We start from the raw sequence: 13,563 nt of genomic DNA, 5'->3' as shown, positions 1-13,563 counted from the left end.
GAGAGAGAGAGAGAGAGAGAGAGAGAGAGAGAGAGAGAGAGAAATTGCTTGGGCCACAGAGAGAAAAAATAGGTGGGCTACATGTTGGTCCAAAGGGATTTATTAGGATAAGTACAAAAGCAGTCAGCTCAGTGAAAACAACAAATACAGGGAACTTACTTTGGAAGAGTTCATGGTATATTCAAGGGCCAATGAGTTCAGAAACTGGTAGAAAGAAGGAGGGATAAATGAAATAAGTTCAGAGATGCTCTGGTGACAATTTTTTTTCTATTGTCTAGACACCATCCTTAAGAATTTCCTTGAGTGAAATTCAGTTATATAAGCATACATAACTATGTGACCTGTAAAACTAGTAAATTATAGCAGCCTAAGATTCTTTGGATGAATAGTATGTTACCAATTTAATTAAAAACACAAGTCATACTCTTTTCAACTTTATTATTGTTGAAAATAAAGAATACTTTAACTTTAGAGCATTTACTAGTTAAGAATAATCTATAGAAAAAATATAAGTTCACAGAAGGTAAAAGATTACATGAAAATATATAGGCTGTTTTTTACATCCCAAATATAGTATTTTGATCAACACTGAACATTAATGACACTTTCTTGAGGCTTCTCAAGAAATTTACTATGTGCCTAAAACAGACACAATATATGGCTAGATAAACATTCTATTTTCAAAAATTAAAACATCCAATATATTCTAGCCCATGGTTAGATTTATTTTAAGAAAACCACCCAGTGGTGGTTTTAGGTCAGCAAATATATTCTATAAGGCTTTTACAAGACTGGCCTTATACTTACTATAAAAATATACCATATTTCCCTGTTAAGGATCACATGATTTTTTTTTCACATCCCCTTCGCTCCATTTTCTCTACCCTCCCTCTGTTCTGGTCCTCTTCTCATTTGTAAAAAGATTTATCTCCTTGCTACCCCTCCCCATCTCTCTCTCCTACTCTTTGTGATGCTTTCTTGCTTCTCTTTATATCTCATATTTTTGTTGTTGAGAGCTGGCTATTGAAGGTAATACAATGTTGCAGCTCATGTTGAGTTATATCTGATGGAAACAGGAGTTGGCATCCATGAGAAGGCAGTAGTAGGACATGGTGGTGTTACTTGGGGACCATAGCTTATCCCCAGCCTCTCCCTTACTGTCTCTTTACCTTTGTTTCTGTTTCCCAGCTGCCATGAGCTGAGCAGGCTTGTTCCCCAAGCCTTGCAGCCATGATGTTCTGCCTAACCCTAAGCCCAAACCAAGGGAGCAAGCTAGCCATGGACTGAAACCTCTGAAACCATGAGCCGAAATAAATAGCTCCTCCTATAAGTTCCCCGCTCCTTGGGTTTTTACTATAACAGTGATGAAAAGCTGATTCACACAGGATGTGTTTCATGTGGTTGTGCTAGTGAAGCTTTTCTATGTGTGTGGATGGGTCTGTGTAGATTTTGGAGAATGCTCTCATATTTACTTCATCTTCTTCTGAGAGATCTTGAACAGAGAAATCCTAGTTTTGTATGTGCACCGACCACCCCACTTCCAGAGTTGACTGCGATCTTCTGAGGTTACTAGCTTGCTTCATCTTTCCCTGGTTCTCCATACTTTTGAGGCTATAGCATTTCAGGTGTTCAGGGGGCTACAGTGAGTATTGTCATTATGCTCTCAACCAAGATCCCCATTGTTTTCAATAGCGCTGTTCAACGTGGATTCTCTGTGATCTGTTGCAAACAAAGCTAGTGCTGTAGGCATTGCTGCAGAGCTCTGCAGAGCCCTTCCTTCTATGGACTGCTTTGGTTTTGTTTTTTTGAGAGGCTTTCTCCAGAATTGGCAATGAAAACTCACTTTCCCTCTAGCAACTCCTTTATTCTACAACTAAACACCATTCTAATATGTAACGTCAGCTATACAAGCAAGCACAGGACCACAATATTCTTTTGCCTGTTGCATTTTGTACTCTTGCTATGTATGTTTGCTTGCAGCTGAGCTTCTGTGGCATGGAATTAAGGAGAAATGTCAGTGATTGTTATTTTCCCTCTCAGGGAGAAGAGAAACCCTAGGCTGGATTCTGGGAGGTGGGAGAAAGGAATCCTGTGCTCCTGGCTGTACTTTTGCAGAGTAGAGCATGCAGACTATAGTTTCCTTAGCACATATTTAGAGTTCAGGGGTATGAAAGGGCCATGTGTCAAATACCGAACTCCCCGTTTTGAGATTTAGTAGATTTTCTAGAATGAATATTTCCAAATTTGCTCTGTGCCCTACAGAAATCTCAAAAGACTTCAAATACTATTATTTTTCTTTTAAATCAGGTTCACCAGTAAAATTGTTGATATTTACGAGAGAAGAGACTGCTGTTTCTCACATAGGCTTCTAGCTTAATTTTCTCACTCATCTTTACCCCTCTTCACACCCATGGACTTTCATGCTTTATCCCAATTGTTTTCTCTCCCCTCTCCAACCCTCCTACTTTTCCACCCAACTCCCCTTATGCCTGCTTAATGTATTTGAATTGTGTGAATGCTGCCTCAGTAGTCTGGAAAATCATATTTAATCATATACTAATCACATACATATTTTATCTAGACTCCTCAAGCAAAGAACAAAGATATGTTCAGATTACCTGAGTTGCTGGGATTTTGTTGCTTTGAATCAGAATTTCCATCACTGTTGATAGAAGTCTTCTGCAATAAATTATTATTAAATTTAGTCTTACCAAGAGAAAAAGATATTTATATTTATTTTAATTCTATCTAGTGACACAAAATACTTGGAAAGCACAGATAATGCAATAATATAAGACAATTGTATGCAAAAGCTGTGGTGATAGAGTTTCATTTTTCATTTGAAGAGGGAAAGTCTTAGCTACCTTTCAGAAGTTATGTTTATATCAAATAAATTTTATACTTGTCTGGTGATAGCAATTTGAAAAATGTCCTCTCTGTTCTTCAACTTTCAAATTGGTTTCTCATGCAGTTCTTAGATTTTTACAGCTATTTGCTCATTTTTGTTTTCTGAAAGCAAAAGCATTTTTCTCTCATTTTTCACACTATTTTCTAACACCAAATGCATTGTCCTACTTATAGAAGAACTCTAGCTTTCTGCTCTTGTGAACACATCCACTTCCCATTTTTAAAAAAACAAAACAGAATAGTAAACAAAGAATGTCCCTTACGGTAACGCTTTCTACGATAAACATCATTCACCTATTCATATGACTGATTGAATCGCTTTTAATTTGGTGTCTCTGTAAAAACGAGGTGTCACATGAAGCCTAGGTTTATAAATGGTCATAAGTGATGAACAAATTTAAATTCACCTAATTTATAGAAAATTGTTTTAAATTCTACTGGTGGCTGCAAAGGAACGTGATCTCACTTTCTTCTTGGAAGTGATGTGGATTAGCTGGGTTGGTCTTGTGAATCTGCAAACCAGAGGCCCAGTAAGAAGATTAGAGTTCTCTTTACCTATGATCACAAGGCTGCTCTGGCATCTCCCAGCCCATAAAATTGTGGTTATGAGATACCAAGATAGCACATAAAATAGTGCAGGGGAACTGTTGAATATTTTTGTCAATATTTGGAAATTAAGCACCAAACAAGATAGGAAAATAATTCAGCATTATTTGTGAAAGTCAATTGGTGAATTTCATTAAAAGCAGACTTCATTCTTGAAGTAATATTAGAAATATTGATTTTTATGGTTGTTTATAATACAAAGCATTTTACTATAAAACTATAGTAATCCTTATAACATAGAAACATGATAAAAATGCATGAAATTTTCATTCTTTCGTGGAAGAACCTAATTATTAGGAAAACCTAGATGAACTGATGTCCCTCCCTGCTTAATTCCCATTCAATATTTCTGACACCCATTTAGAAATTTGTCTTATATCTTTATTTCTAATTTTTATTCCCATTCTTTCATTTCAACTCTAAATTCTTATCTCTGTACTTTTTTTTTCTAAATTAGTTCCTACTCCTATAGAGGCTCAGAAGATAAATCATTGTTTTCCAACAAGTTTTACTTGCACCAAGACAAGAGATCAAAAATGTGTCTTTTGGTTCTAATGACTTGTATTTCAAAATACCATTTTTCTGGGTTCAGAACTTACAGAGGAAACTCAATTATTTTGTTATCTGGATGGACAACAAAAAATCCTATATGTGTTAGTGCATATCTTTCCAATGTTTATTATTCTTGGTTTATAAATCATCACATTTGTTCTTCTTCCCAATTAACAGAAAATTTGGACTTATCTGAGATTCTGGAGAATTGTATGCCACAAATTGTTTTTCAAACTTCACTTTCCTTAATGTTAAATGAGGAAATTGAACTAAAGTAATTATTCTCAATATCTCTTAGTGAAATACTTCTATAATGAACACAATTATTAGTTATACAGCTATGCAAAAATTACCTCAACATTTGTTGCTTCAAACAGTAATATTAATTTTCTCAGCATTTGTGTGTATTTGATACTTGGAAGAAACTTAGATAAGTAGTTCTGGCTTGGTGTGACTCACAAAACAATAGTCCAGTGTTCATGAGAGCCGCAGGATTAGTTAGTTTAACTCGGGATGGAGAATCTGCTTTTACCCAGTGGATTAGGTCCCCTTTTAAATGGGACCATATTCATAATGTCTGTTCCCTCAACCCCTTCCGTTGCTGGGGCATAAAACCTAGTACCCACAACTTTCAAAAGCAGAACTTTTTTTTGGCTCACAGTTTCAGCAGAGTATATCCATAGTTAGCCTGCTCCAAGGTGGAAAAGCTGGATTGAGTGAAGCTGCTCACGTTATAGTGGCCAGGAAACAGAGAGAGAGGAGTGAATCTTGGTAGGCACAAAAATATACCTTTCTAAATCATCCCCTGTAGTCTACATCTTGCAACCAGGCTCCATCACTGAAGACAAGATCTAAACCAAACATTGCACTCCTGGGCCCAAAAGGGTCATGTCCATTTCATTGTGCAACAAACACTGAATCTGTCTCTAAGAGTCAGCAGTTTTACAAGTTTCAGGAGTGCTCTAATTTCCAAGTCCAAAGTCTCATCTGAGCCTCAGTAAGAAAGTTAAATACTTCCAACATACAGTGGCACAGGGTAAATATTCCTATTCGAAAGGGAGGAATAGGAGGAGTGAGAGTATTTGGGGCAAAGCAAAACCAAAATCCAATAGGGCAAACATTAAATTCTCTAACTGCATATCCGACATCCAGTACAAGTTGTGACGTCATATGAACTCAAAAGGATTTGGGCAGGTTTGTCCCTTTGGGCTTGCAGGGTACAGTTCTCATGTCTTCTGTTTTAGGCTGGCTTCACTCATTGCTTGTGGCTTTGTTCAGCAGATGTTTCAAGCTCCTAACGTCATCTTCCTCTGGTCTCCACTGCCTGCTCCTTTGGCTTCACTCTCTCTGATTCATGCATTGCCCTTTCAAGGGTTCGTTGCAGGGGCTCTAACCCTGTCACACTTTTTTTCTTGGCCTCTCTACTTCTGCTAACTAGTTAGAAGCAGGCATGACTCCACAACTCTTGAACTCCGTGTTCTTATAAACCAGCACCGTATTGTTAACCTGAAAGAGCAGATATTTCAGGAACTCTCTTCTCAAATGGAAAGTTTACAGTTTTCGTCCTTTTGCCTAGGGTCTTGCCAATTCCTGAGATGACCTCAAAGCATCTATTATCTCTGTACAATGTAGTTGGCTTTATTTTAATTCTAACCTTTTCAGCAACCATGCTCCTTTTTGCTCCAGTTTTGCAGGTACTTCCTTTCTGGAAAAACTGGAAGCTTTCACACCATTCAGCTCTGTTATTTGCTTCTGTTTCATGCTGTAGTTCTGGTTAAAAGCTGCCAGCAGTATCCCCGGCAATCCATGAGATGCCTTGACATTTCCTTTGCCAGATTAATCTCTTACCTTTAATCTCAGTCTCTCTCAAAGTTCCAGGACATGAAAAAAATAAAGACAAATTTTCAGTTTCATGTGTGACACATAGTATCCATTTCAACCGCCCGACTGAGTTCTTGTCCCCAGCTCCTGAGCCTCACATGGACTGTTTGCATTCCTATCAGTATTTCTGGTCTTCTGAGCTCTGGTGAGCATCCACCTAACAAAATTTAACATTCCAGGGCTCTGTAGACCAGATTTCCAGCTCCTCTTGCAAAACAGTTCCATGTTGCTGAACAACAGGGTGGAGTACAGTCACAGCTATAACCCTTCCTGGCACCAATTTTATGTATTTGTCACTTCCCAGTCACTAACATAAAATAGTCAACATCTGAAACTTAATGGAGGAAAGGTTTATTTTGGCTCACAGTTTCACTGGGTTCAGACCATGTATGGTTGGCTACGAGGTAGAAATTTCATTTGCAGAAGAAACCATTGGTAAAAAGCTGCTCAAATAATTGCATCCAGGGAAGGAAGAAGCACAGGAGAAAGATATACCTTTCCTGGTCATACCCTCAGTGACCCACTTCTTCCTATTAGGCCCCATATTTGAACACAAAATTTTTTATGGTATATTTTAGATATAGCACCAAAGCACAACACCAAAGAATCCTCTAACTTCAATCAGGTGAGTAGGCAATAAGAAAAAAAAGGCAAAAGTAAAAAATTAGCACTAGACTAACCAGAGTGTCAGTGCACTGGATCTGTGAAGATCTCCCAAAGAGGAGACGGGGACTTCAACTCACTCCACAGAGTAGTTTCATCAACTTTGTTACAGAAAACCATTTCAAGATGTGTTAAAGACATGACTAGATTTATTAGTTAGGGTTAGAAAGTTTTTAAAAAACAGGGAACAGATTTTAGCTTCAACAGCTGAAAAAACACAGCTCTGATAAGGAGAATCAGACTTGCCTATTAACAAAAAGTATAGGAGTAAATTTTCATGGAAGCACTAGGGTAAGTTAGGGGCTAATAACTTTCTATTCAGTTATGAGTATGGTAATATTTGATATAGTTACCTCATGTGTTTTGGAAATTTCCTCCTAGTTTAAGACATAGATGAGTTTTTCTTCTTATACTTGAAGACACCATGGTACCTCCTTGCTATTACAGTATAAGGGGCCACACATTTTATACATGATTATCCAGCAAAGGTAGGGAGAAAGCTGTATCTCCACTTGTGTGGGTAACAGCTCATGGATTATGGCCAGAGAATCCGTGTCTCTTTTCCCCATGAGGGTGTCTCTTCTACTTCAATAACATTTTGATAGACTATAGAAAGCAACTCATTGGTCCTACTCAGTCTGCCTATTAGAACCATCACCACTGGCAACAAATGCCAATAGCAGTAACTTCACTGACAGCAGCTACATATGGTAACATTTACTATAAAAAAAAACATAGCCTAGTTTATAGCTGATAAATACGATATGACCTATTGCAACACAATGTTAGACTTCTACTGGGTACTTTAGGTGGTAATAATCAGACTATGGTGCTGAGAATAGTGAATCAGCTGACATATATTTCACCTTTCTTTACTCACTGAAACATTCTGAATTATCTGGGGGTTAAGAATAATGTTTTTGGAGAGCATTTTTTGATCTTGTGAAAATGTATTTTTTATAAACTGTAAAAAGTAAGAAGGCCCACTTTATTGGTTTTAGAATTCAGATATTCTTTTGGATCAACATGAAAGTTTTTCTTAAATGCTCATATGATAGTATTAAGGTTAATAAAGTCTTGGCATCACAGAACATATTTCAGGAAAATGATGTTTCTGTTTCACAATAATGATTTTTTATTTATAAACTTAGGCTTCATATACATTGAGAATATCCTTAAGTCCTATGCCTTAAAATATGAAAATGCTTCTTACAAAAATATGTATTGGAATTAACATACTTCCCACAAAAATATATGAAAATAAAGGAACAATGGATCTTCTATCAAAAATCATATTATATTACTCTATACTATGTGAAAATGCTTTACATAAAACACTCTCAAATAGACTAACATGCAGTTATTTAATAACATTTTAATTTTATTGTAATATTAAAATTTAAATATATTTTATTGCATCAAAGACAATTTTGAGTAATGTTCAATGTGATTTTTTAATGTATTAGTACATGCTTGTGGTACATGATGCTGGCATTCCCCGTGTAGATTTGGTACCTGTACATAACACATCTTAGTTCCTTTTCTCCTCCCCTTCCCTCTCCCTCTCCCCTCCATCAGTGTCTTGGTTACCTACCTGCATTCTAATACATGTTTGCAGTACATAATGCTTATATCATTGAGATTTGTTTTTTATTTAAACGTTGGTCTCATATAAAGAATTGATAATTCCATAGTTGAAATTAATTTATTGCTCTACTTTTCAACCAAGGTTTTAATAATGCCCATACTGAGATCTACTTTACCTATTTTAATTAGTTTCACTCAGTAGCAAAAGTTTCCCGTACAATTCATTTAAAAATCACCTAAATATTTTTTAAATTTCAGAATTTAAAAAGCTATGCTGCACACATTAATAAATAAATGTACTATTTTGTGAAAATGTTGAAAATTTCAAAGGTAGGGAAAACTTAGGGTTTGTTTTATATCAGTAACTTGGGACTGTCATTGAGGTATTTAGTGTTTTTTATTTTGTTTTCACTACACTTCCCTGAAGTTAGTGACATTCCCAACTTCTCAAGGTCTCAAAAGAGTTCCCTCATCTCCAAGAGCTACATGTTTTTGCTTTCAAGTTCAAAAACATAGTGTTTCTCCTCTCAGACATCAAAGAGAAATGCTGGTTTATACTCTACTTGAATTCACTTGGACTTTTTCCTCTTCCCCACAGACATGACTGTTGACCTTAAAATGTGATGCGATGCATTAATTGGTCAATTACCTTCAGACATTTCTCAACTGTAACCAAGAAATGAAAACTATCCTCATAATATTATGCCAGTCAGAGTCTAGCTCTTGATCCAGGTAAAGAGAAAATCTCCTCCCCATCAAATCTCAGAGCTGAAGCATAATGAAAGTAGGAGGAAAGTACTCATGAATTTATAGAGACCATTCTGTCTAATTTCTAATATTAACCTTTCATTATAGTAAAAGAATTCAAGTACTTCAGAGCACATTCTATTCATTATAATAATAATAATTATTATTTTGTTTTGTTTTTTGAGGCAGGGTCTCACTACGTAGTGGAGACTGACCTGGAACTCACTATGTAGCCCAGGCTGGTCTTGAGCTCACAGCAATCTTCCTGCCTCTGCCTCCTGAGTGCTGGGATTATAGGCATGCGCCACCACGCCCGGCTACTATTCATTATTGACTGTTGTGTTTGACTGTATAATAGTAAGTTTAGGATATTTGATCTATGTCCATAAGTAAAATTTTAGCCTGTAATTACATGAATTCAAGAATTTCTGGTCATGTATCATATTATTTGGAAGATTTTAAGTACAATCAGTCAGGGTTTACTTCCATGTTTTGGTGGAACTCCCTGGTAAGCAACACACTTGGAGCTTTCTTCGAGGAAAACCTTGCTCGTTTATCTTATTTAGTATGTAGAAATTATTCAACTTTTGCAGTCTGTTTTAAATCAATTTAGGTAAATTCAATTTTTCCAAGAATATATCTACTTGATTTATATTTTTAAAAACTGTTAATATTATCCAAACTATTTTTAAGGTCTATATCCACTTTTTGTGATGTTCTCAGTTTTGTTCCTGATATTTTTCTTACTTTCGGTTTTGCTGTTTATTATTCTCTTCCTTATACTTTTTGTTAGTTACCTATTGTTGTAATAAATTATCAATATTTTAATAGTTTACATTAGCATAAATTTATTATCTTATACTTCCAGCGGTTAGAATTCTAACAGCATTCTCAGTCAGCTAAAATTATGGTGTTAGCAGGGTTCTGGGATCCTTTCTGGAGCTCTAGGCAAAAATCTGCTTCCTTTTCTTGTCCAGATTCTTGAAGATCCTCGCATTCCCTGACTTGTGGCCTGCTTGCTCAACTTTTAAAATCAGCACTGCCGGGTCAAACCCTCCTCATATTTCCTTCCTGTGACTTCAGCTCCTGCCTTTGCTTCCACTTTGAAAAGGACGATGGTGATACTTAACATCGATTGTCACCTTCACCATGACTGATTAGAGAGACCTGTAGATGATGTAAGCATGCTTCAAGGTAGGTGTGCTGATTCCTGGTGGTGTGATCTTGGGGACCATGACTGGCCCCTGTCCTTATTCTCTCTAGTTCCTCTTTGCTTTCTGCTTTCTGGATGCCACCAGATGGCAGCTTCCCTCCATCACGCCCTCCCAGCATGACCTGTCTGCCACCTGAACATGAACTGAAACCGCTGAAACCGTGAGCCAAAATAAACCACTCTTTCCTTAGACTGTGGGTGTCGCAGGTTTGTCCCAGCAACAAGAAAGCTCATCAGTATAACACCTGTGATTATATTAGGCCTGGTCAGGTAATGCAAGAAAATCTCTGTGTTTTATGATTAGTTGATCAGAGCTTTAATTCCATCTGTAAAACTTAATTTCCTTTTGCCATGTAAAATAACACTAAGCAGTTCTGGGATTAAAATTTGGGCATCTTTGGGGAGCCCGAATTCTACTTGCCACCTACAGTTTTTATTTTATTTTTCTCTTATTTTACTATCTGTTAGAGATAGGTTTCATTCATCAACTATTGGGCTTCCACATTATCTAATATGTCTGTATACCTGCAACACTTTGTTGAAAACAACATGAGCTGTATCCTGTAACTTTTGGTGTATATATTATGCGCTGTTATTCAGACAAATATTTTTCTTTTCTTTAACTCATCAACTACTAGAAATACATTTCTTAATCTGAGATATGTTGCTAATAGCCTTTCATAATAGACTTGTATTATGATTAGAGAACATATCGTAAAAATGTTGTCATCTATTAATAAGATTACTACTGTAATTATTGTCAAAGGGTGATTTTTCTGCACTAACATTCTTTCCGTATTCAACTGGAATGTTCTATAAGAAAGCATTATCTATTAATTCCATTTTAAATTATTTTTTTATCTATTTAGATCAATGTGGTCTTATGGATATGTTTTGTTCTATGAAATAAAAGATGCATCTATCTATCTATCTGTCTGTCTACCTATTTATTAACAATTTGGGGCACTGGGAGCTCATACATGATGGCGCATGTTACATGGTAGCCTCTTTATCCAAAGGATGGAGAGAAAAATGTCTGGTGGGATTAGAAGGTACAAAATATCATAGGAGAAAGTCAATCAGAGATACAGAGAAATAATACTTTGTATGAGCTTTCTGTCCCTAGAAAAGGAATTGGTTCAGCAAAAAAAATGGATGTGAGAGAAACAGAAGTTAAGGAAATTCATACAAAGAAATAATATGAAATGTTTTTCAAAATAAGGACTCTAGAAATTGTGTGATTAAAAAAAAAGTTCTAGAAAAAATGATGTATTGCTTGCCCTCAGAAATAAAGTTTTTCTTCATGATTTTTAAGTAAAAATGTAACTCCTTCCAACTAATTTTCAGGTAGTGCATTTTTCCTGTGTATGTTTCTTTAATTCACCAGTTTACTAATATAGAAATAATTCTCGCAGGCACAAAACCAATAAACTGAGACAATCATTGTAAACTCTCTTGCATTTCATTATTAATACCATTGTGGTTGTTCAATTACTCAAAAATGTAAATGTCAGTGTGCAGTGCATGAATTTCAGTTTAGTTCAAATTTATCACTTCCTCTTAAGTCTCCGGAAATAGTTTGTGAAAGTACTTGAAGACAGTCAAGATTTGGAAGTCAGTGATTTGTTAGGCCTGGTGTCTGTGAACTCCTCAAAACCTGTTTCACAAGCCTGACAATCCTTCTGTATTATGTAAGGAATATAAAGATTTATTTGCCAAGGAGAGTATTTTTAAAAGTTCTCCCTTCGTCTTTCTCCAAGCCCCTACTGTAATTGACCTAAAAATAATTCCTACTACTGATGGGATGTGACTTATCCCTTTGTTGTAATTAGGCTGAAAAATATGGAGAGCAATAATGTAATATTTTCTTATTTGTATTATAGTTTCATCTAGTAATTTCTGAAAGCAGTTAAGTTGTTCTTTTACTATCTATTTGGTTAACAAGATACCTTTCCCATTTTCCAGAAAAGTTATTCCTGAAGTCCCAAGGCATAATTAGATGTACTTTTATAGGTAGCAGAAAAAGCTTCTCTATTTAAGATCAAATTATAAAAAACCTCCTTTGAAACAAAAGTTCATTTCTATTGACCAATTACAAGTTCTACTGAAGAGATTACTTTTCTGTTAGTGATCTTGCTTCACTTAAAGATAATAATCATGTGTATGTATGGACCACTGTCGCACAAGCTGAGGGAAGAGAATGGAGATGACAACTTGTGAATCCATGTTGATGATTAAACTTTGTATATACCTCAAAGTTTTATGATTTTAGGAAGACTATACAAGTAGCCCTGAGATTAGAAGGAGGGCAATAGGGGATCGGGATAATCTTGGCCATTTTTGCGATGGGTAACTCAGTATGTAACACCCTATAGTTACAGTTCATTTTTTATCCTTTAAACTCAATGGAGAAGATTAAATCAACATGAATGATCCTTTCATCCCTAGAAAAATATGATACATATGTAATTAAACTATTACTGGAACAATTTTTAAATAATGTTATACCATTCATGATGTCTCTTGATGCTTAAGAGCTTAGCTGAGTTTCCAATTTTCTAAATATAGATTCAATTTTTAGAAACATTGAATATCAAATCGTATGAAGCACATGTGGAAATCTAGAGTACTGTGGTGAATTTATGGAGACTGACCTCTTGACACTGTCTCCGTTCCAACTGAAAATATCACTCCAATGCCTTTATTACATGACTGTACAACTAGGGCCTATGGAATGTCACAGAGATTCCTTAATATGATTCCAGAACTCATTTTTGCATATTATTAAAAAAAGAATGCATTTGTAAAGAAAGAATGTAAAACTAAAGTGACAGGTAAGTTACTCAAAATAAATTTTACAGAAAAATGTATATTTGAACACAGTAGAACACAGAATTTCTTCATAATTTCATATTGTTTCTATTGTGTATAATTTTTGGCATAGTGTTCTATACTTCAGGTGTTTTATGAGCCCAATGTCTCTAAACCAGTCATAAAAATCATCCGAAGATGGTCTTTAAAGGTTCTGTTCACTCTAGTGAGATGTTAAGAGGAGAAAACTACAATTTCTAAGTACCTACTCTGTTCCTTAGGGTTAGAGGCTTTGTCAACTATTTTCTCATTTGCTAGCTGTCCTCAACATGTTGTGCTGCCATTCCAGCCAGATAATTATGACCAAAATGAGACAGAGGGAACTGAAGACATTTTTTGAGGAGGTATCTTGTTAGAAGAATTTGATTTAAACTCAGACAAATCAGATTTATCCATATTCAGGCAAGGGGAAAAGAACTAAGAGAAAGAATAATTTTTACCAATTAGGGAAGTTTTCATTCTAAAAAGCAAGAGGGCAGGAAGAATACTGATAGTTATCAATCTTGACAAAGCAATTGTGTTGCCTACATAAATGG

Source organism: Fukomys damarensis, unplaced genomic scaffold (assembly GCF_012274545.1).
Source record: "Fukomys damarensis isolate Sample0158 unplaced genomic scaffold, DMR_v1.0_HiC HiC_scaffold_13, whole genome shotgun sequence".
In the NCBI taxonomy this organism is placed as follows: domain Eukaryota; kingdom Metazoa; phylum Chordata; class Mammalia; order Rodentia; family Bathyergidae; genus Fukomys; species Fukomys damarensis.
Note: the sequence above shows the minus strand (reverse complement) of the source record.